This window comes from Anser cygnoides, chromosome 3, assembly GCF_040182565.1.
Source record: "Anser cygnoides isolate HZ-2024a breed goose chromosome 3, Taihu_goose_T2T_genome, whole genome shotgun sequence".
Taxonomy (NCBI): Eukaryota; Metazoa; Chordata; class Aves; order Anseriformes; family Anatidae; genus Anser; species Anser cygnoides.
In genome coordinates, this window is record NC_089875.1 from 97163618 (window position 1) to 97186394 (window position 22777).

Genomic DNA, 22777 nt, shown 5'->3' on the forward strand with positions numbered 1-22777 from the left:
CTAATATCAGCTGCAGGATTAGTTATTTGCTGCATAACTTTGGAAGAAAAGATGTCACTACAGTGTTATACTTCTGTTTCTGAAATTGCAGAATGAATTTCCACACTGATACTTACAAGAGGAAGACAGGTAACAATGAAATCCAGCAAGGAAAAGGACAAGGGATAGAATTCAAAGAGCAGCAAAGAGCTCAGAAAACTGGCTATGCCACAAATTCTGTTTCTTTTGGGCATAAGAGCACTATCCTGTGTTAAGAAAATCCCCCAAGACAGAACACTTCAGTGTCTTACAGTACACTTCCAGGCTTCCTTATAAGCTGCAATTTTCTTTCCAAAACATATTTGTTTTCCAAAAGGCAGGGCTCTCTGCAAAAGCAAGCATCAATGCTTTTATAAGGACATGCAAAAGCCATCCAGCCATGCAGGGGATACTGGATAGGTGCAGCAGTTTTCAGCTGAAAGCGCCAGATTTCTGGGAGAACTTGCCAAATGTAAGAAACTGATCATCACCCTGATCAAAAATGGCCCTCGGGAATAATTAAACATTTCACATTTTCAGGGATGAGAGAATAGTTGGCAGAGCAGACACGCTGATATTATGCACAGCAAAAGTGGAGTACTGCCACCTGACTTGAAATTAGATAGAAAAAACCAAACAAACATTTCAATGATCAATTAAAGGTGAAGCCAGTGCAGAAAACAATTTTTATACTACTTTTCTTCCCCCCAAATTAAATTTAAATCATCTTAGGTTGTTACTACTGATCTTTTCTTATTATCTTCAAACTCTTTTTCAAAGTGGTGAATGTTTTTTAAGGTTATATTTTGGATGTTGTGGCATCCTTACAGATGAAGAAAATCTGCTGAAATCAATAAACACAACATTACTTCTAATAAAGCTGAGAGTTTTATCAACTTAAATAAAGGCACCAGCAATGCCATATTATATTTTCCTCAGTACTGTCTTGAAACCAAGAATATATCTTGCAGTAGAAAAGCAGAGCTTCATACATTAACATTTTAGAAACATTTAATTACAGGCAGAAAAATGGCCAGAGGAGGACCACCAAGATAATCAGGGCTGGACGACTTGCCCTGTGAAGAGTGCCTGAAGGAGCTGGGCTTGTTCAGTCTGGAGCAAAGGTGCTTTCAGGGCACCTTACAGCAGTCCCCAGCACCTACAAGGGAGCGTCTCAAGAAGATGCAGCCAGGTTCTTCACAGTTGTGGCAGGACAAAAGACAACGGTCAAAATGAAACAAACAGTTCTGACTTGATACAGGGAAAAATCCTTATCCCCATGCAGAAAGTTCACCACTGGAGCAGGTTGCTCATAGTGCTTCTGTAGTCTCTGTCCTTGGAGGTTTTCAAGACCTACCAGGATAAAGCCCTGAGCAACCTGGTCAAGTCCTAACACTGGCCCTGCTTGAAGCAGGAGGTTGGACCGGAGACCTCCTGAGGTTCCTCCCAAATTACCAAGTCTGCAGTTAGATGACTAAGATCTCAATTTCTGTCCTTGTCAAAATGCAAGCAAACCTTGCCATATTTGATAATAATTATAAGCTCTGTTATAAGGCTTAAAGAAACAACACAGACTATGAATAGAGAACAACGAGAAGTTTTTCTCCCATTTTTTATAAGAAATTTGGTAAGAAAAACCTTTGTAGTTCAATTTTAGGTCATCAAAATCAACCCTTTTTATGTGTGTGTATTGACATTAAGGTATAGATGTAATTAAAGGCCTTTTACAGCTAGTGATCTTTAGGTCTATGCTACTGACAGTTCCATTATCCCAGTATCTTTACTCCTTTTACAAGCACTAATTACCATTCTTTGCTTAGTATCTTGCAGAGTGTGTCATTTAACACCTCCTTTCCTATAAAAACGGTAAAAAAGAGGAATCCTCTAATGCAGCTGCTTTCTTAGGTCAGGCTTTACCGGAGACACCTACCATGATATCAATAACCTATTAGGGAATAATGCTAAGGACCTGCCTACACTGCAAGAATATTGATTTCTTGTAACTTCCAGGAGGCTTACTTTGGGTTTACATCCTGCGACAAAAATCTGTGCAGTGCTTCTGAACACCACCACCCTTCCTCACCCCAGGACCAAAGAACTAATGTTTCAAATAGAAATGTTAACTCTATTTTTGTCAGCCTTCTCCCTGGTACTCCATTCAAATTTCTTTTTACAGTTCTCTGTATTAGGGAGAATCTCCCTGTGGCACAGGCATGGTGCTGCCTGAATCTGGCCTTTCTCAGACAGAAGGCAGCCAGCAACCCTTGCAACACAGTGCAGAAGGAAGATACACTACTGTACACCTTGCTGCTAGGAATACGAGACAGTGTGCAAACTGATTGCACGGGTTTTGGGTGCCATAAAAGAAAAAGAGACAAATCTTGTGACCACTACAGACAGCCTTCCCAGCAGAAAGCTGTAAAATATGTCTGTTACAAATTATCATGCTTTGCTGGGAGTCCATAAGACAGGTCCAGTTTATGCTTGCTACAATTCTTGTTAGCAGTATGCAGTCGATCTCCTGATGTGCACACTTTCTGTCACCGTTGTTCAAACCAGAGTGCTCCTAAGACAATAATTTCATATTAATTTTCAAAATTTAACACAGCTCTGAAATGGTTTGCACAACACATTCTTCCACTGCAAAGCGTACTTTCAAGCCACTGTGACTTGCACCTGAATATCCCAGGTCACCTTTGGGCTGGCAGAACTGCTGAGATCTCACATAGCAAATGTAGCAGATCAGAAGTCTTGAGATTAAGTGTTGAAGCAAAGTATAATGGGGGAAGCCCTCCTCTGTAAACAGGAGCGTACACACAACTAATAACAAACATCTGAGTACGACCCACTCTCCTACAATTACTGTGGCAATATAATGGAACAAATAGGTGATTTATACTTATGCAACTTCCATGAAATTAATGTCATTACTTGTAGTGGCTTATCATGAAAATTGGCTGCTTGAGACCATATTTGATTTATTTAATTTGGCTCTGCATTCAGGGAGCAATAGACCATAACCATACAGTGTACTGCGAAATGTACTTCCATTATTACCTTCTTTAAATGTAATTTAATGAACTGTAGGCTGAAGTCTGGCACTTCACTCCAACAAGCAGCTACGCAAACCACAGAGCAAGCCCTCCTAGCCCTCACTATCCTCTTTTCCTCGTGCTACTCCAAAATCACATTTGTGCCATCAGTTCTGAAGACATGCAAAGTACACAGCTCAGAACTGAATGAATCTTCTGTTCTGATCATCCAGCCCCAGCTTATTGTGTCATGTGCTGCCTACACAGCAAAAGTATTTGAAAGTGAAAACTACGCTTAAATGGAATAAAAATTAACTTCAACATGCACATCAGCAGTCTTCAATAACCACAACAACTTCCCTCTGTAAAAGGATGTTAGGTATGTTCAACATGACTGAAAACTTGTGTGAATAAAAACAGGAGGAAAAGAAACACTGTGTAGGAAGGAAAACCAAAAAAGTCTACAAATCTCCTGCAATATAACATGGGAAACCAATGGAAATTATTCTCCCAAAATTATGAACAGTGGAATAAAGCAGTGTATAATAGTTTAATTGTGCTTAACTGACTAGCCCTCACGGCAAAGCCTAATCTGTTCTGCCCAAGAAACATGTCAGAAAGCTGTGTGGTGGGGAACTTTCTAGCAATCAGTAATGGGGAAAAATATGTTCTGATGCTGGCAGCAAGGAATGATATGGAAATGGTAACAGCAGCTCTGAAAAATGACATGATTTAACTTTAAAATACGCTGGGAAGATCCAATCTTTGCAATGTGCCATCTTCTAATCACCTGACAGTTCTACCTTTTGCTCACTTTGGTAACTTCTGTGCTGCTGAGCATGTCTCTAGGAGGATGAGAAGGTCAGGATTAGCTCTTCTACAAATGAAAATAAAAATAACAGAGAAGAAAAATTCTCTGAAGTGAAGATAATACTGTTTTCTCTGAAAGGAAATGTATAACAGCCTTCTGCACTACCTTTCAGAGAGCTATCGCAGGCTGAGCTAGCTTGTCACATACCTTGTAGTGTCTTAAAATGACACCTTCAGTGCTGTCACTTTGAATTCACGCACGACTAAATTTATAGGTATCTTGCAAAACATATGGGAGTGAGCTGCATCAACTCTATAAATGTGATCTGTATCTATGGGTTTGGTAGTTGTTATTCTGGCTGACGGATTAGTAAGAAGACAGTTTGATCTGACCGAATTAAGGAGGCGCTACCTCACTGCAGCCGGCAGCAGAGGTGATGATTTCTCTGAAGCTGACTTCTATGCAGGCAGTCTCGAGTTTCTGCAAGTCAGGGAGAGGAAGGGGATAGCCGGAGGATTCTTCCTGGGGGCCTTCCAAGAAGCATTTATAAGCCTAACCCTTGGAAGAAAGGAAAGAGCTAGAACACTCTGTGGAGAAACAGCAGCTGCCCAGTGACTGGCACAGCACAGACAGGATAAGATTTACCAAAATTTGAAAAAAAAAAAAAAAAAAAAAAAAAAAGGATTTACTTATATCTGCAAAGAGAACTGCCAAGCCTGGTTGAAGCAACAAGCACTCACAATGCTCAGTTTTAACACTTTCCTTCCTTCTTGCAATGCTCCCATAAATAAGTAAACCACTTCTGGTATTTAATGAGCAAGCTGTTTTCCGTCACTGTGAACAGCAGTGGGCAGAGGTCCTACAGAGAGGCAGATAACGCAGAGCAGAAAATCCTTGGCATTATGGAGGGAATGTGTCTGGGAGCTTGCTCTGCCCTTTCTTCTCTTGCCATTCATGTCCTTGCTCTATCAGATCCCATTCTCAGTGCCATGTGTGCTGCAGCTGGTTGGGTAGCAGGATTTTAATAATTGTATTGAGCTGTTCAGAATGTTCTTATTCAGTTGTTGTTTTGGGAGGCTGCCAAGCTTTTCCTGAGGAAAGCAAACAGAAAGGAAATGCCAGGATTTTCTGACAGCCTGCGACCCAGCTAGACCAGAATGGAAATTCATGACAAAAAACAAAAGGTACTTCTCTAGCCTCTGGCTTTCTCTACGATGAATTTCAAAGACTTGCTGCTTTAGAAATAATTTCTTATTTAAAAGAATAATAGCAGCTTTAATATGTGGGTTCTCACCAGATCCCTTAATATTTGGAGAATGTTCAGTATGCTTAAATATTATAATATTATACTAAAAAGTATTTTAAATTTGCTTGTAAGTGCTACTCATACATGTGTGCATTACTTAGTGACTGCCTAAAAACAAACAATGCGTGACCATGTGATAAGTGAGCCTTAATTATTTTTTTAAAAAGTGCCAACAGTAATTAGAACATGCTTTCTGCTAAACTCTTAATAAATTGTATTTTTTGATGTGCTCTGCAGCATTGAAAACCTCATGCCTTGGCGATGATTCTCAATTTTGAGATTTCCACTGAATAATCAGAGTAAGAGCAGCAGATGTTGTGGGCAAGCTTGTACCTTGTCCAGGGAAGTATGAGTCTACTACCACACATTTGAGAAGCCTCTCAATACTTGAAACTATGAATGGCCGCCATGCTTTGCTATGCACAGCTAAGTGGGGAAAAGCCTCCTCAAACTCTGGGGAAAAAAAAATGCAAAGTGGCAAAAACGTTTGAAAAAGTGTACCAAAATTGCCCATTCAATTTGCTCCTGCTTACAAATATTTTTTATGCCAAAAAAAACCAGACTGGACGTCTTTTTTGCTCATCAAGTCTTTGCTGCTCATCAAGTAATCAAAGTAAATGCCTGAGATTTGAACTAAAGTGGATAAAATTCTCTAAGAGAATTTTTATGCACATATAAAAAAAGGTTTTGGTGGAGTTTCTCAGAGGGGAAATGGAATGAAGCTCTGGGTCAGTCTGCCTTCCCACAGCTCCATTCTGAGGCCTCAACTATCCCATATAAACAAACTGCCAACACTGAACCCCACTTCCTGAGAGTTTACATATTTAAAAAACTTGACAATGTATAGAAAACCACAATATTAATAAATACTTACAGGCTGTAGACTATAACCTATAAAAACAAGCAATATTTCTTTAAAGTAGACAACTTTGCTGGCAGTTGTTAATTAGACCCTTGGAAACAAAGAAAGATCCTCTTTAGTTAAAGGCAGATTTATAGGAAAAAGAGGTGATTCAGACCAACTTTTCTAGACTGGGAAGAATAATTTTGCTTTTAAGTTTGCTTATGCAAGTGCTGTGCAGTGTTTGTCATCTTCAAGACCTTAATAGTAAACATATGTTTCTGAAATGAAATAGGAAGAGTTGAATATCTAATATTCATATTTTATACATAAGCAGCATATTTAATGTATCTTATGTGCTCCTGCTAGTATATATATTATTTAGATTAAAAAATTCCAATAAACCATAAGTATATTGTTCAGTAGTATAATACTGCCTGCAGTCCCTTGTTACTTAAAAGAACGAGTATGTACTACAGATGCATTCAGCACATAAGAAAATAATCAAAGAAGACAGGCGAGGGCTTAAGGCAGAGGTGGAAACAGCACTTCTGTAGTAGACCCTGGAAAATAACAGAGGTAGATGAAGTGTTTCAAAAACAATGCCTTTGTCAAATGCTTCTAAAAGCAGAGAGATTTTGGTGGATCCAAGTCAGCACATAAAGCTGACATGATTCAGACTTGCTTATATATCAGAAAGATAGACTTTTGAATGCATATATGCAGTCTTGGTGATGGCCATAGAATCATAGAACAGCTCGGGTTGGAAAAGACCTTAAAGATCACCTAGTTCCAAGCCCCTGCCATAGGCAGCGATGCCACCCACTAGATCAGGTTGATCAGGGCCTCATCTAACCTGGTCTTGAACACCTCCGGGGATGGGGAATCCACAGCTTCTCTGGGCAAACTGTGCCAACACCTCACCAAATATTGGTCTACCAAACATTTTTAGTATCCAGAAAAATAAAAACATACAGTTGGGAGGGACTTGTAAGCTACACAGGAAGACTTTGAGCATTATACCATGGGGACCTTGCAGCAACTAACAGAAATTCATAAGAAATTTTTAAAAATGATTATTTTTTTACATAAAAGACATTGCATCCAAAAGAAAACAAAACTATTTTGGATTTCAGTGCCCAGTGGAAAAAAAAAAAAGTATTTAATTGCTGGATTTCAAATTAGTGGAAGCCTACAGACCAATGAGCATGACCTGATTATACTCAATACTGAGAAGCAATTCCTAATTATATAATTAGTAGTTGGTAGTTAGTCATCTACAGACACCCAAAACCTCTTCTTCCAAAAGGTATATTTCATAATCCTAAGGAACACTGCTGGTGAAACTGTCTGGGAGATAAATGGGGAAAAAAAAGGTGGAATAAAAAATTGGATGTCCTTTCACAAGACCTTATTAGATGTCCACAGAACCACAACTGAGATGAGAACCAATTCTGGTTAAAAACCTCCCTTAGTTCACTGCATAGTGAAGGTAATTACCAAAGTGGAAAAAGCAGTCCTCAACAGAGGCTCCTGTCAGTATTTGGAAAGAAATGGGATGATGTTCTTTTCTCATATGGTTAATAAGGAATATTACAATCCATTAGCAATAGAGTAATATTTTTGAGAACAACTGCACTTCCGTGAAGCAATTCCCTGGTCTGTTGCTGGTCACTTTTCATAAAACTGAGTATCAGGGAAATCCCATAAAACTGAAACAGTGCTCATGCTCAATGTTCATAGAACAGCTTGATGACCAAGGAGCTCTGACTTCTGAAAGGAAAACCAACACAAGATTCAACGCATACATAAATAAAGGCTAATCATGTATTTGGGGAAGGGTAAGTGGGAAAAACATCATTTCAAATATCACTTATTTAATCTTTCTTCAAGATTCCACTTTTTGCATTTAGCTTTATATATTTGATTAAAAAGTCAGTAATAGACACCTGAGGTGTACAAATTTGAGGGCCAACTGGTTAAGGGACAGATGTTTAAGGCATTTGTCCTCTAAGAATATTATGACAGGGTAGGAGTATTTCTATCAGTTTGTAGGACTTAATGATTTCAAAGATTTTCACACTAATGCCACAAAGCTGCAAGCAAGATAACTATGATTTACAGATTGTTATCTTTTTGTTAACCTCCCTCCCCTTTTTTCTATCTCGTTTGTCCTTCCTTCCCTCTCTCTTTCCTGTTCTTTTCCCTTTGCCTTTGTTCCCTTCCTTTCTCTCTCCCTCTCTCTTTCATGAAGAATGTCAAATTAAGTTAAATCTAGGATTGGGGAAAAAAATATTTTGAATACTGAATGTGGACTTAAAATGGGTTCCTACACACCTTACATAAACTTTAAAATGTTTTACTGCAAATTTTATGACCATATGTATTATGTATCTTTACGACATTCACAACAGAAATATTGCTTCCTGCTATTATCTTCACTGTCACTACTTTCAAGCCCCATAGATGGACCAAATTCCGTTTAAGGAGTTCAATTCAAGAAATAATACAGTAGTGAAAACCAGCAATGTAGAGAATCGAGGCCATTTAAAATTACTGGTGGCAGTCAGTTATGGGTTAGTAAGAAGGCAAGCCAATGATCCTCCTGAACAAACAGAAGAGGATGAATAATGAGAAGTTTCCCCAGGGCTTAACTCTGACAAATTCTCAATTCATCTTATACATATATCCCGCAGGGTCATCTTTAATATTTTTCTAGTTCAGCTACGTGACATAGTAAAATGCATTTATAAATGAAACTACTGTGCCTGGACAAATACGTGCAGTAACTTCTGCGTTGCTGACAAAACCAACAGCAATGGTTGGTCAGATCAGCATTTTGCAACACATATTACAGACTAATTTAAGTCTGCATATGGCCATATAGCAGCACGCCCTTACATCAGAACACTGGGTAAACAACCAGTCGGATGATTGAACCAGATGATTTTAACTATTTATTTTTTTAACAGGGTGTCACTGAGCAGAGTTCAGCTCTCCTTTGTTTTGCTTCAGGAACCTTCGCTGATATTAGGGAGGAACTGCTGATGTCACCTGCTTGTGCAGCAGCTACAGTTAGGGGTGCGACACGTGGTTAATGACCGCATGCTGCCAGCCCGCATTTCAATTTCACCTGTTTTAAAGACAGGTTGTGAAACTAATTAATTAATTATTGTCTGCAAATCATCTTGGGATCCTCAAGTGAAATCCATTACCCTGGCATGCCGGACTATTTATTACAGATCAGATGAAAAATGAAAAATAATTGCAGAGTATTCTGAAAGCATCAGCAGAATGTCCTAAAGATAAGAAAAGATTAAGCTAGTTCATAAGTAATTACGTGTAGCTTTTCAGGGAAAAAATAATTATGCACATTACCAAATGAAGCAAGATGCCTGAAATAGCAGGGAAACAATTAAAAAAAAAAAAAAAAAAAAAAGCTCAAACCTCCAGTGGAGCAAACTGAAATGAAGTGGATAAGCAGTTCTAGAATCCTTGTAGACCCTAGGGGAGAGGATAGCAAATGAGAATGGAATAATGTAGCAAATGAAATACAATTCCTGAATCAAGTGTAGCAATTAAAAAAAAAAAAAATAAAAAAAGAGGAATTACAATTACAATTAAAATTACTACTAGTTAAAAAACTTATAATAGTAATATTATTATTTAAAATACTGTATTTATAAAAATTATTTCAATTTTAAAACCCTCTGAAAACTTTTACAATAAACCTGATTATTCTTGTCCAAAGGTGAATCTTCCAAGGAAGGTGTGTAATTTGAGGGAGTAGCCAGTCAACAGATAAGAAAGGAAATGAATAGAAACAAGTTTAAGAAAAAATAATAGAAAGAAATGGTTCTTTCTTATTTATTTCTTCAAGGTATTTGCTAAACTGATCTTTTGGTCCTAATGTGAGCTCAGTTTTTGACTAATCATCTTTGCCAGAAAAGCAAAGAATGATCTTGATGACCAGCCCAAGAATGATCTTTGTGACACTGTGTACACATGCAATTAGCATCAGCTTTCACTGATCTGCATACAGGTCTTCAGCAAGGCCACAGGAAAAGTATTAATTCATCATTTGCAATTTGATACTGTAATTATGCAAAAATCCCTGGTCTTTGTGACACAGTCAGATCAGATAACCATAATGCTCCATCTTTAATATCTACTAGTCTTTTCATTTAAATGTAAAAGTTTATTTTCAATGTTTAGGAGTTTATTCAGTGTATTTACAGTAGTTTCTTAAATCAATAGTCCAGGCTGTATCTAGGGAAGAGAAGACCCAGGAGGACTGCAGGAGAGAGTTCTGCGATCTGAAGTCCATCGCTTCAGCCATGGACAGGCACTGAGATCTTTTTTTCCTGGTCTACTCCTCTCATTTTTCTCATCCTCACAAGAATAATGTAAAGCACTAATTTGTGAGTGAATAAAATGAACAAACAGTTATTAAAATAAATGAGTTGTCAGTGTGCAGGTAGCTGAACCCTTTATACACAACTGAGCTAGCGACCAACATCCTAAATTAATAGAATATTATTAATGGGTAGCAAAGAAACAGGTTATCACAAGTCTTCCGTTGTACAGCTTCATGTACGTGAGATCATTCTCCTTTCTACAAAATATCCTTCGTGATGTGCATGGTGTGCCAGTTATACCCGCAACCCCCAAACATTTGGGTAATGATAATCACAGATCTCATCCTGAAGCTGCTGAACACCTGCAAGAAATACAAAGCTCTTGCTAGGGCAAAGGAGTCTCTTCCAAAACATCACAGAAGGCACCTGGATTTAAGAGTGAAGGAGGAAGAAAAACAGTCTCTGTGGCAGGAACTTTCTACAGTAGCTTCCTCTGAGAGACTGGCTGCATATTTGTGTCAGTTTTGCACCTGCAGCCACCAAACGTTCCTGTGCTGAATAGGTGTACACCTCAGGGGTCTATATGTAATATGTAAGTACACACGATGGGTAGAGGGCCTGCCATATCAATTCACTTGTTTTGCATAACAATCTTTTCTGCCTAACTGTAAGGAACAAAGGCAGAAACACCACTGAGCAAGCTACTCGTGGACTCCAATTAAACCACATTCCGATGGAAAATTTGCTCTTGAAAAATGCACCAAGCACAGTAATAGCATAATATACTACTTGACTTGTGTTGCTTCAAATAAGTATGAAGATGAGAACCTGCAATACTTCTGTGGAGGAGAGGTGAAAAATTTATTCCAAGGACACTTTGGAAAATAACTGCTTTTTGATGCAAACTAGTACCTTTCAAATAAACATTTGTTCTTATGAAGTACCTCTGATCTCAAAAGAGAGCTTCCCATGAGTAACCTACAGATTCATGGCAATAAGGCTCTGTGCCTGGCTACTAGGCCTTCTGTGTTTGTGTGCACTGCTAAAAACATGTTTTCTATAAAACAGTCTTTATGTGTGCATGTAGAGGAATGCATGTGCATACACACAGACTGACTGCGAAAGACATATTCTAATATTTGCTTCTTTACATAAAAAATTAAGAACAGCATTATATGAAAATGTGGAAAACAAAGCACTCATTTCTGATGCAACAATAGGCTGCTTTTCTCCTTTTTTTTTTTTTTCTTGCTGCCTTAAAAATGCATACAGCTATTGCTGTCCTTCAGAGTCTTTCCTTGCTCTGAATCCACTGTCAGGTGCTGGAACACCCACGTTCGCTAGACATCTGAGGCACAGCTGTCAGGCAGGAATTTTTCAGGGAATTTATTATTTTTGGTCAACTGTGACTAGTAGTTGGTAACTGGAAGATGTTCCAGTCTCTTATCCATGATAAAAAATACAACCTATATCATCATAATTGAGGCAGAAACAATCTTTTGCAGTGAAGCAAGCATCAGGTATGCAACGGGTAAGACACAACATTTACATGGATGACTGAGTGTTCCCTGAAATGCAGCCTAAATCAGAAACAGTACTTCAAGTGAACAACAAAATTATTCTCCTGTGTGTTGCAGCTGCACAGAAGGAATACTGTAACAAAAAAAAGGAACTGCCGAACACGGCCTGGAAATGGGGAAGTGAACTGCTCTCCCCCTTGTATTTGGATACAACAGAAATATTTCTGCTTGATTGCTCCAAAGCAAGCAACCAAACAACCTCATGGACAAGAACAGACGCTGGAATGGCTGACGCAAATTACGAAGTTTTAAACTACTAGAAGAACTTGAGAAGGTGGATTCCAGCTTAAGCTCTTGATACTGTGTTCACTATTCTTAGTACATCAGTGCCCTATACTATGTATGTTTCCACAAATCAGTCTGAGCGAATATTCGCATTGATAGATGGGAACCTAGATCTTTAATTTTTGTGGTATTAGAGAACATAAAAGTCTTCTGAAAAACTAAGTTTGAATAATTTGCTGAAAAATAAACAGGAAGTCTGTGTCCTAAGAGGAATCTGTGTGCAAGTTTTATAAGTCATAGACCAATGTTTTTAATCATAAGACCTTCATATTCAGCAATACAAAATATACAAAGAATAATATATATATATATATTTGTTGTTGTTTAAGTATTTAAAAGATCTTTTAATCTATAAAAATGCATGGAACAGAGAAGGCATTCTAGCATTTTAGCTAGTTCTTGAGCATATTAGCATAGGAATATATTTTTAATAGACTAATGTTATTTATGGCCTTCTAAATCATCTCTGGCATACCTATAAAAATTAAAACTTATTGAAGTCTGCTACTTCTTTGCCATAAAAGACTTAGCAAATTTACCAGAAAAACAAGCAGCTTTTTGAATTCCTCTTAAATTACTTGCAACAACACTTAAGTACCTATTGAAAGCTTTTCATATGTAAAGCACAAACCATTTCATAAATGTGGGAATAACATTATTACGTCTATTTTTATCTGGGAAACTGAAAATTAACAGGGTGTGTGTGTGTGCGTGTCACACTGCTGTCCTGCGCCGGGCCATCTGAGTCAGCTCGTGACTAATTAGTTTCATTACTGGAAACAGTCTAGTCACACTAACATGATGCTCTGGGAAGGCGAAAACGCCCTGCTTCTTGTCAATCTCCTCACTGTACTTTACCGTGCCATGTGAACGAGTCCTCAGAAGCTAATGGCCTGTGTTTACAGAGACGCTGAGCATCCCGAAGTCCCTCTGAATGCGATCCCTGCAGCTACGCAGCAGCCCGAGCCTCGCCTCGCCCTGCAGTCCTGCATTTGCAATTCTCTGCACCTTCTCTTTTGGCTCACTGTCGTGTCAGAGCGATGAGATATGCAAGCACAAAGCTCAGGCAGGGCTGGCCCGGACTTGCAAAATGGGTTTCTTCAAGCAAACTCTGTAATTTAGAGAAAAGGGATAGTACAGAGTACCCGATCTCCTGAGCAGTTATGGATTAGTTTCCCAGTGCTGATTGCAAGGCCAGTGCCCAAGTGTTCTGAGGTCAAATTTATTCTTAGCATCAGCTCTTTGAAGATGCAATAGTGTTAGGCCTCCGTTAAGCCTGAAGTCAGATTTCATTATCATAATGGTCCCTTCTGGCATCAAAATCCATGAATCTGTTCGTGTTATCAACCTCAGCTGATTTTGTGACCTGGAAGTGGCTGCGGAGATGAAAAGGGAGGGCATCAAGAACACGTAACATACTGTCAGATTTTAAAGGATGCAAATATTGAGTAGAGGCGTATGTTTGCACAGTTATTTTCCAAAACAGCTTCCAATAAAATCAATTAGAAAAATATATGTGAAATTAAAAGCAATGACAGGGCCCAAGGAGAGGACACATGAACACAGTACAAACAGCTGCCTACAATCAAAAGGTAACTAAGAACGACTTACACAAAAAATATCATAATTAAAATATCAGAATGATGACTAGTCTAGTGAGGAAGACTGTGGCTACAAGAACAAGCTCAAAATTAAAGCCTTGCCACTGGGATTTGGTGAGAAATGACTGCAACACAGCAAGTTTACTGAATGCAGGGCAAAAGATTCATTGCCCTCAAAATCCCAGTCACAAAGCACCCAAAAACATGCCTGAGAGCGAGTAAGCCAGCAAATAATGCAAATGGATGATCCTCCAATACACTGAGGAATGTTTGGCAACTTGAAAACAACTGGAGTATTTAATTTGAGATTTTGTTGGCTCTGTGGTTTTTAGCAAATTTGAGAAAGGAAGGAAAAATAAGGTATGCTTTGTTAACATTGAAATCCTTCCTGGACAGCCTGCTGACCTGCAGAACCCAGCCACGACTTTGAAATTAAAATGTCCTTAGTGACGTGCCATTGTCAGTTTTCATAATGCATTAATTTAGTTAAACATGTTAATAATTATCACGCAAGAATTTTCACCTACGTCATATTCCCAAGCATTCCACATTTCAGCCTGAGTGGTGCTCTGCTTGTTTCGGTAGCGGCTGATAGGCAGCTTTTCAAATTCCAGAGTGTGTGTGTGCATATTCATTTATACAAATATTATATAACCTGTTTACACAGGTCTTCTGAAAATTATTTAAAGACACTTTTTTTCCCCTGTTTACAGGTAAACAGATTTCTGTACTCACAAGATTAACCAAGCAGTTTGCTTTATGTTTTACTGTTTCAGACTAAAAACCCCTTCCACAGCCACAGCAAAGCAATTTAAGTACAAAACCAGAACAGATAAATGCCTGTTACTTACATCCCAATTGCTATGGACTTTATTCATAGCTATTGAAAAAATAAATAAATATATATAGAAAATATATATTGAAAAATATATATACTATGATACAAAGATATAATTCAGTATTTTTACTGTAACTCAGCACTATAGAACTCAAGAGAAGAGTAATTCAGAAAAAAATCCATCCTATTAGGTTACTTTTAATTTATATGTTACCAAAATTTCCATATTTCTGAAATCCTCCTCACTAGAGGAAAAACTCAAATGCCATCCTTATATAATTTCCAAATTTCCAAACAGGAAAGTATTTAGTGCAAGTATCAGTAACATCTCCAATGCTGGGATAGCAATACTCCCAACAGGTATTGCCAAGAGATTTTTGTACTTTTGTGCCATATTGGGGATTTTTTTTCCTAAACTTTGTGAAATACTCACATTTAGCCAAGACCAGTCAAGAAGACTGTCAAAATTCAGAGCTGTTGAGCAAGAAAAACTTATGCTTAAACCTAGATCCATTTATTTTTGTACACATCAGACTCCATGGATCCCACACAAACTGTGTTTTCAAGCTGTTTTGAGTAAGTTCCTTTTTGGTTTTTAAAACTAGAATGTCTATGTGAAAACCAGTGAGAACTGAAGAGCACCAAGCAGAATGTTATTGTTACTTCTGAATGTCTTTAAAACAAGGCCAGGAGATTTCTCTATTTGGACTGAAAACACTGCAACTTTTTATTGTTTATTCAGCACAATAATATCATACCATGCAATGCTGCACAGTTGTGCTGCTAGAACATTTCAGTCAATGCACTTTGCTGTAAATCAAAAACAAACAAACAAACAAACAGAACACCTAACTTTTTTTCGTTCTTTTAAAAATAATTACAGATTATGGAGAAAAAAAAAAAAAAGAGAAAAAAAAAAGCCTGTCAGAGATCATCACCTAATTCCTGCCTGGAATCCTACTCCGATTAGTAACTTCAATTTCTGTACTTAAGTACTATTATTACAAATTTCAGATATTAAAGCTTTTCTGTTTTCAAAATGTCTGTATTTTTGTTATGTGTGGTCTACTACCTTCAACACAGACAGCTGTGTTATGAACTAGTGAGTAACGTATTGAACTGAAATGCTTTCTCCTTCTACTTTATATCTCAAGAGGGAATTGTTAGTATAATTAAATGTAGCAAGTCACCTCCTCAAATAGTATAAACAATGTCTCTCCATAGAATTTATCAGAGTATGAAATTCTGATCTCTAGGATTTTTTGAAACAACACTAACAAAATTCAAAATAAATGTCTATCTGCGTGCACACCATTTTGTATCAGCATAGTGTCATAACTGTCCATGAAAGTATTCCTCAAGGTGTTGTCTTGATAAATATTTAAGAATATGTGTCATTTAAAAATCAAAATCCATAATTTATTTTAGACGGTTCTATAGTTATAGCTAGATTTTAGATGTCCACTTCTTACTGAATTTTCTTTCACTTTGCTTCCTTGCATGTCAGCATTCATGAAAAAGTACGTGTGTTTTAAATATCTATTTTGCAATCACTTCAAAAGCCTCAGAGTACAAATTGAGAAACTCCGGCAAGGAATTTTCCTTGCACTGCGAATGAGCTAAGCAAGCATGTGCAATGTAGCAGAAGATAACGAGGCTTCCTTCCCAAGCACAAACTCTTAAGGTTTGCTGGCAGAGAACTCAATCGTTTCAATTCAGGCCACTCATATGAAGTTAGAGGAAAAAAATATTTTTGATAAACATTCTGCATGGGCAAAACCTATTCTTGCTCTTTCTGCATCAACATGAGAAATTAGTCTTGCTCTTAGAACTGATTTTTTTTTTCCTTCTGCAACATTAACGTGTGCGTCCATTCCCTCAGGTTAGACTCTGTGGCACGTGGGCATGTGCACGCATGCCTGGATCAGTAAAGAAAAACTGGGTGGTGCAACAGCACTTTGGGAAGACCTTCCACCAGTTTCCATGCCTTCTTTGGGTTTCAGATATTCAGATCTTATTTAGAATTAAAAAAGCTGTTTGCTTGGGGATGTGCTACTGTTTTTAATTTTCAGAGTCAAAATCAACTAAAGATGCATGTTCATTTTGTATTACAAATGTACTTGTGGCACAATTTAATAGAAGACGATTATTTAAATATTTAAAATCCAGTTCTTAATGATATATGGTCAGATCCCTAGGCATCAATCCTGCAAACACATAAGCGTATTAAGTTAATGGAAATTCTCATGTACATAAATAGAAGTATTTAAAACCTTTCAGGATTAGGAATCTAATTTTGCTTCAAGAAAAAAATGTGTCTTCTCTGAGCAAGTATTATTTTTCTCTCTTTGCCCTTTACTAAACGCTTATAAAATTTCTTTTCAAGTTTTATTAGTCGCATTGTTTGACAAAATGAAACAAATTGCGTATACAATTCATTTTTATAATGAATCTATTGTAATTTCTGACACACAAATGCTCAATCTCTAAACTTCACCACTGTCCCCCCCCCCCCAAAAAAAATAATCAAAAATAACATTTAAAATCTTAATTTATTGCTAAATAATACAAAGGACAAATAAGATGGTCCTATACAGAAAATATCTACTCTAGCGCTTAATTTTTTAGATCTATGACTGATAATAAATTATCTGACACCTGCCAATAAAATCAAGTGATCTGACCAGCGATTTAAAAGCATTATTGTACTTCTAATGCCCTAATGGTATTTCACATATCAGGGGAGATAAGGGATGGGGGAAAGAAACCATGTACCGCAAGCACTCGCTTAAGGTTTGCAGGCTTGCATCCTCAAAGGCACCCATGTTTCTTTTGTGATTTATGAGGTTTCTTTTGTGATTTAGGAGGGAGCTTAAATTCCCAGATTTCACACCTGGAACTGCATTCAAGCAAGATGACAAAAGTACCTGGAGCAGGCAGTGAACGCTCGCCTCTGGCTGAGGTGCATGATGAAAGGAAAAAAGGCAGAGGAGAGAGGGTTGTCTATAGGAAGAGCTGCAGTGGCGGGGTGACGAGGGAGGAGAATAAGAACAAAATGTATAGGTTTCCTGTCATGCTATAAGCACAGTCACTTCAGAGGATGGCAGCAGAAATGCCTGCATCTTACAGACACTGTACACATAGAGGAGTCATAGAATCACAGGACCATCTAGGTTGGAGAGGACCTTTGAGATCACCAAGTCCAACCATTAATGTGACCTACGGAGTCACATCACTAAACCCTGTCCCTTAGTGCCACATCCACATGTCTCTTAAATACCTCCAGGGCTGGGGACTCCACCACCGCCCTGGGCTGCCTGTTCCAATGCTCGACCACCCTCTCTGTGAAGAAATTCTTCCAGATGTCCAATCTTGATCTCCCTGAATGCATGCCTTACTGCCTTCCCTTTGATACTGACTCTCACGGAGTCACTGCTGATCAAAGCGTGACCGAGCAGAACAGCGCCCAGCTGAACCAAATATTGGCCCATCTGCATTCATCCGAAGCCGTCCCCTTCTTTCCACATGGACAGACTTAAGCAATCCCAAGCTGCCAGCATTTTCACCCTGGGTGACTGCTCCAGAGAGTGATGGTCCCTCAGGAGGTCTGAACAGCGTTTAGCTGTTGCACTGGTTTCTGAGATGAAGGCCTCCAGCAGCTGAAAGACTAACAGAGATCTTTTTCTCTTAGTCCCCAAAACTGCACGTATTTTCCTTTGCTTTTATTCCTGCAAAACGCACTCAGAGCCCTGACTCAGCAAGGCTGAAGTTTACAAAGAAGAGCTCCTTGGGCTCCTGAGAGCCCACTGCAAAGGCACTGTTTAACTCCTCTGAACTTCAAGTCAGAACTGCCAAGCCCCTACTCGGGACAAAATTCCTAGATCAGGAGACTGTAATGCTTCCTCACAGCATTTCAGATCAGGGCTGCACCTTCATCATGAAATTTAACTTATCCATAAGGAATCAAATCATCTGATTAATGTGATTTCTGGTTCAAGTGACTGTAACCAAAATTCAGTAAGCCTAGAACTCACAAACAAAATAGATACTGATATCACAGCAAAAATTTACTTCCAGTCATTCACATAAAGTGTCAGCCTGGTGATCACATAGTGCTAAGAGGTGAAACAAAGTGACAGAAAATAAATAAATACAAAAATCAGTCATAATTCCCAATTTCATCTCTAAGTTTATTTTCCTCATTTCAGAAGAACTTCCTCTGAGCAAAATAATGCAGTTTCTTTATGTTTTAAAGCAACTTTCTGTAGATTTCTATCAGCACATATGGAAGAGCTGGATCCAATGAACGGCTGATGTTTTTCCCCTTCCCAGCAAAGACAGGTTACAGAACCTTACCAAATAGTCCTTGTGCAATCACTTATACTGTCTATTATAAAAACAAAACAAAACAAAAACACAACAACAACAACAACCAAATCCACAGCCTTGACAGTGACTTTCCAGGCAATTATTCTGTGCGTGTGCTAATCTGCCATTAGGTAGTGCCAAGGAATTATCAGCAGAGTAGACAGCTTCAGATATTGTTGTTATTATTATTGTGTTTGTCATGCTGGCTGCAAACCTGGTTGCTGTGACGGGCGATATATCCCTGGCATTTGGTCTGCTGGCTGACACGGTCACTGCTCAGGAGGTACGCTTCACTAGCAGTGAATTCTGCTTGGCTTAAAGAGGGCTGTCCTTTGGTGACTATGTTCTTACTTCTTGGGAAGGTCCCATAGAGAATCAGCAGCTACCTGGTTTTCTTGTGCTGTTTATTTCACCTTTTTTTCACCTTATTTCACCATTTTTATGTCTGGCATATTGAGCATCAAAAGCCTAGTGGGAAAACACTAACTCCAATACCTTCTGTAGGTCAATGCCACTCAGATTCACCTGAATTAAAATATGATGTCTGGTGCTTTATCTAGTGCTCAACCCATAAAATAAGTTTATTGAGCTGAAGTGCAGCCTGCTTGGCAAAGAGTGCCTGCAGCTCCAGGAAACAGCATGAAAATAAGGCTAAGATGTTATATCTGCTGTTTGAACTGAAGGCACACCCATTTGGCCACCTGAATGCACAATCCAGTGCCACTGTTCAAGCCTGACTGCTAGGGGATAAAGCAGATATCAAAGTTCTCTTTTCATCTTTAAGATACAGCGCATAACTTCGCATATTATCCTATCGCACGGCTTCATCTCTTACAGCAGATCACTTGCAGAAGCGAAAAGGCCTGAGGAGATCTGGTGCTGCAGTTAGCAAAAAAACCCTGGATAAAAGGTGCAGCACAGAAGTTTTCCGAAGGCAGCTTTGTGCCCGCATGCCTCACTGATGAGGGCAGGGGTCACCATAGACTCTGTTTTTGAGGAATTTGTTCTGGGTCTCTCAGGTCTTACATCTGGGCAGCGAGTGCAAGCGCTCCAGACCAAGAGACAGAACTGGTTAAGGTAATCTGCTCTTACCTAAGGTATGAGAACAGCCTGGGTATGTCTTGAAGAAACACCCTCTTTATCTGAAGATAAGAAAGACCTTTACACTTTAAAAAAATATTTTTGTAAAGTAAGCACTACAAAGCTATTGTCATATACTGACGCAAGCATGTCTGGAGAAGTACTGATGTTCCTCAGACATCAGTTTTCATAAATATAACAGTAAATGCACGATTACGATGTTTTATCAACCAAAACCACAGAGACGAGAAAATAAAAATTTGTTATCTGGCCCCTACTTGCTTTGTTTGCTAATGTATATTACTCTCAGGCTTTTGGTTTATAATTGGCTCTTTTTGAACTGCGATATATATTAATTCAATGCCTTTGTGGCTTAGCTTTCTCATCTACTAAACTCTAAACACTTTGGTCATGTTCTTTGATGGCTAAGGATAAAGGAGAGCATATAAATTGTGAACCTACTGTTTATACTGTAGCAGTGGCATTTCTCCACAGGCTGGCACCAATCGGGACGACTGAGATATCAGTTGAACTGTATGATAGACAGACTCGTAGCAAAACGTAATGATGTTTACAGCTTAAGAAAACAAACACCCAGGATATGGGAAAAGATGTCAAACAAAGGCAAGAGAAGCACAGACAGCTAGTTTGGTTGCTTCCACTTACATATTTATAATGTAAATAATACTACTGTAAATTCAAGTGGCTTACTGATACAGTACTTCAGTGGACTGTATTCTGAAAAATTATTAACTTTGCTGATCAAGGAAGCCATCATTGGGTGGGCCTTGCAATTATTTATTTTGAAAGCTCTACTGAGGTGAGTCATTTTATGGATGTCAGTAGAACCTCCTCTGAAGTAACAACTCCATTTACACTCCCTGATTATTCTGGTGGCCCTCGCTTCTTTCCTCTCTAAGGTAAATCAGGGTCGGATTTTTAAGTATAAAAGCCCTGTGAGATCTCAAGCATGCTGAAAACCTTTTTGAACACAAGGACTGTAACTTTTATTGTACAGAATAGCACCTCTTTATTGGGAAACAGTCACAGACGTAATTTAACAGCAGGCTAAAAGGAAAATAGTGATTGCACTGGTATCATTGGCAAGGTCTGCACTTGCTTTGAAGAAGTGAATTCTAACGTGTACTTTGACTATCAGTGCCTGAACTGGAATTCTTGCACTGCTCCTTGGGGAAAATAACACAGCTACAAGAGAGCTGTTCGGAAATAATTACAAGTGAAGTATATACTCGTAGTCAGATCTGCCATATGAGGGAACTAAATACAAATAACTCAGTGGCATTCTCTCCCACCCTGACTGAACAGGAGAATGGGAACTTCTGATAGTAGGTAGTAGGATTTTGTGCTTCAGGACTGTTTTGCTCCACACCAGCAGTTCTCCACACTCCGTGTAGTTTCTGTTGTATTGTATTACACAAATATTCCTGCAGCAGGGCAGAGTCTGTATATGCTCCTTTAAAATCCATTCATGGGTAGTAGAATATTTTGGTTTCCCAATTCTGATTCACGATAAATGAATTTAAAGATTAAAATTGCCCCAAATGTGTCCCCTATCCCTCAGAGCATCGTTGGCTATGTTGGAAAGCTATTAGAGATCAAACGCTATGCTAAGTCTGCAAGAGATCAAAAAAGGCCGACGGCAATACTGAATGTGCAGTGATTAAGCCTAGAGTTCTTCAGGCAAGATTGTTCTCTGGCTGAAAAAATTAAGAAAACTCAGATCTCTTGAGGATAGGAATTCAGAAGAACAAAAATAGCACTTCCAACATTATCAGTCTTCTTTCGAAAAGCAAGAATAAGAGGGGGAAAATGCAAATACACTGGACTGGGCACTAGATGAAGCATTTTGCCTGGGCAAAATCAACGGTTTTGTATTTATAGCAGATCTTTACTCATAATTGCTTCAGCATATTGTAGTGCAGAAGTATTGCTGAATATGGTAAAGAACACTTTACTGAATGCACAAAAAGTGTGAATGACTTTTTAATAGCACTCTTTTGTTTTGCCTGACAAAGATTTATGTCAATGAGAGAACAGGTTTTAATGAAAAATATTCCTACGAAACATATGTATGTGCTTACTTCTTATATATATGTGAATGAAAGACCTTAATAAATACAACTGCCTAAAAGATCTGTTCTTTAATTTTCTTTATTCCATTTTGAAATTCATGATAGATGTCCAATATTTTCATAGCATACTAGCACAGTGGTGACATAAAAATAGCAATACTCAAACTCATGGTGTCTTTAAATATAAAATGCATGTGTCAAATATTGCTAAATAGTCTTGCAAACCTTTGATCTGACAGAAACCTGTGAGTAAAAACAACACAACTGATGAAAACTATTTTGTCAGATTCCCCCTCCCTGTGCTAGCCCCAGCCTTAGTCTGCTCTTTAACTTTAGATCCTTCTCCTGAATGGGGAGGGCCACCAAGGGAAAAAAAAGGGGGGAATAATGTGTAGAGCAACTATGTGTAAGAAATGCATTTAACAGAAGTCCCAGGTCTTCTGTTAATCATTTGTGCTGTTTTACATCCCTGCCCTCCTAAACTTTCACGTCTCAAAACTGTTCCAACCTCTTCTCCAGAAAACTTATAAAAGTTCTGCTATACGTTAAAAATTCAGGACGTATTA

General features: G+C 38.4%; 1 protein-coding gene across 2 annotated transcripts in view; it reads right to left on the reverse strand.

The window, feature by feature from the left end:
• FAM83B (family with sequence similarity 83 member B) overlaps positions 1–22777 on the reverse strand; it is a 51021-nt gene that overhangs the window by 17545 nt on the left and 10699 nt on the right. The window contains exon 2 of one of the 2 annotated variants that reach the window (XM_066994786.1): positions 9456–9512. The exons of the other annotated variant lie outside the window; for it this stretch is intronic. The gene's annotated coding sequence lies outside the window, so the exon portion shown is untranslated. The remainder of the gene's footprint in view (positions 1–9455; positions 9513–22777) is intronic. 2 annotated transcript variants of the gene reach the window in all.